Below are 2033 nucleotides of genomic sequence, written 5' to 3'. Positions count from 1 at the left end.
CCACGTAGGATGAACTGCTGAGATGGCAGGAAGGAGAAAAACGTCAAAAAATGAAATTTGACCTGCGAGAGCCCATATACCACGCAGTTGTCTTTCAGCCCATTTCAGCCCATGTTTTTTTAGCCCATTGATTTCAGTCATATTTTCTTTTCCAGCCCACGAATTTTAGTCCAGCTTGTTTGATGACCCATACTATTAATCCTGTCTTTTTTTCCAACCTACAATACAATTCAGCCCATACAACATCCAGCCCACATAAACAATTCAGCCATACAACCAGATTCAAATAAGTAATCTCCACAAATCATTGCAATATCACAAGCATTCAAGTTTTTAAATGCAATACAATTACAACATTATAAGTAGCATACACACTAATGTTTGCCTAGTTTAAAATATTCACATGATGACAAGTGTAGTGGAACATCAACAAATACTAAAGGAGGTTCTATACATGTTAGTAAAGCTACACTTATCACCATTGACCCAATGCCAATCGACATGAAAGGCAAGGTGCTTCCCTGCTGCCCTACGCCGCCATGTGCATCCACGTTAGATAGCACCAACTCCATGCCTGTTTCCATACCGTAGGTCTGTGGGCTCTATATTTTGCAACATAGAATGCGAAAAAACATGAGCAATGGATCCAAGATAATCCAACTACGAGCCAATTTAATAGAAATATTAACTTAGCCAATAGATACCTGCATCACATGATCCTAGATAGTCCAACTACGAGGCAATTTAATAGAAATATTAACTTAGCCAATAGATACCTGCATCACATGATCCTAGATAGTCCAACTACGAGGCAATTTAATAGAAATATTAACTTAGCCAATAGATACCTGCATCCCAGTCACTTGTAATTAACTATGTGCACTATATGCCTAAAATAAGGAAGCAATAAGCAGTTAAAATAATACTGATTGTGGAACAAGATATAACGGTTCTAGTTTAATTAGATAGATCAGCTCAGGACTACATACTAAAAGCATGTAGATCTTTTAGATACACCTATAACAATGTTCTCAACTTACTAATTTCTTAACATACTCTGTACTGATTATCAGATGTTCCTAGCACATTAATTCTCAAACATTCCTATCCTCTTATACCTACAGATGTGCCTTTCAACTCATCATGCACCAATGTAGATTGAGTAAAAATAATTTTATTCAGTAGATGACCAGCACACATCCTCACAAAATTTATCCTCAAATCAAATCACTAACTATCCCTATTCAATTCTCATTAGTTGTATACCACATAGCAGCAGACGAACAGCTCCATGGAACCACGGGCCCAAGCACTGCTGCTCGCTATCCAGAAGGCAGATCCAGTATGGTCACATCTTGCATCAACATGAAATAAGATTGGTTACTTTACAAATCACAGGTGCAAACAAATCACAAAAAAATCTAACAAATACACAAGTGCTTGTGTCAGGAACTCACGATGCAGAAGTAGATTTCTAGAAAAACAACTAAGTAACACCTCAGTTCTGCAGCTACTCTTATTCTAGTTTTCTCTAGGCAAGACAATCACTAGTTAATGGAGCAAAACTCATTATCAACAAATCACTAAGTATCGCCCATATGCAGATTTTTTACTGCTACTCTTATTTGCTCTGATTCAGTACATAGTGAAGATCCACTGCATATAACAAATACATGCCTCAGAAAGCTCATTTTGGTTCTCTTAACTGTCAAAGATAGCATCAAAGGTTGGCCTTTCCAATTCCTTCATACTGACCATACAGAAAACACCTATGCTAATTTACCAAAATCTAAAACACCCTATGGATGAAACATATGCTACTTACGGTACAAAAAATAGGCCGATGGGAAAGATGTGTTAGACGTACCTTTACTACTTCAGTATAATTCAAGCTTTTCAGTTCCCTACTTCAGTTAGATGTACCAATCAGGACTCAGTAACTCATCAGGCCAAAAAATTATAAGAATAATAAATAACAACACATACAAGCAAATCCAAATACGATAACTCAGATTCTTAATCCAATTACCACT

At 36.7% G+C, this 2033-nt stretch overlaps 1 long non-coding RNA gene across 2 annotated transcripts; it reads right to left on the bottom strand.

Moving 5' to 3' along the window:
• On the bottom strand, window positions 336–1321 carry LOC110436606. 2 transcript variants are annotated; one of them, XR_002454412.1, is made up of 3 exons: window positions 1267–1321; window positions 705–848; window positions 336–602 (listed from the first exon to the last, which is right to left on the bottom strand). It is a non-coding gene; the product is annotated as an uncharacterized LOC110436606 (long non-coding RNA). The 2 variants fall into 2 exon arrangements; XR_002454413.1 differs by having other exon boundaries at window positions 705–890; window positions 1267–1276.

This window comes from Sorghum bicolor, chromosome 6, assembly GCF_000003195.3.
Source record: "Sorghum bicolor cultivar BTx623 chromosome 6, Sorghum_bicolor_NCBIv3, whole genome shotgun sequence".
Classification (NCBI taxonomy): domain Eukaryota; kingdom Viridiplantae; phylum Streptophyta; class Magnoliopsida; order Poales; family Poaceae; genus Sorghum; species Sorghum bicolor.
Note: the sequence above shows the minus strand (reverse complement) of the source record. Positions and strands in the feature narration are given on the sequence as shown.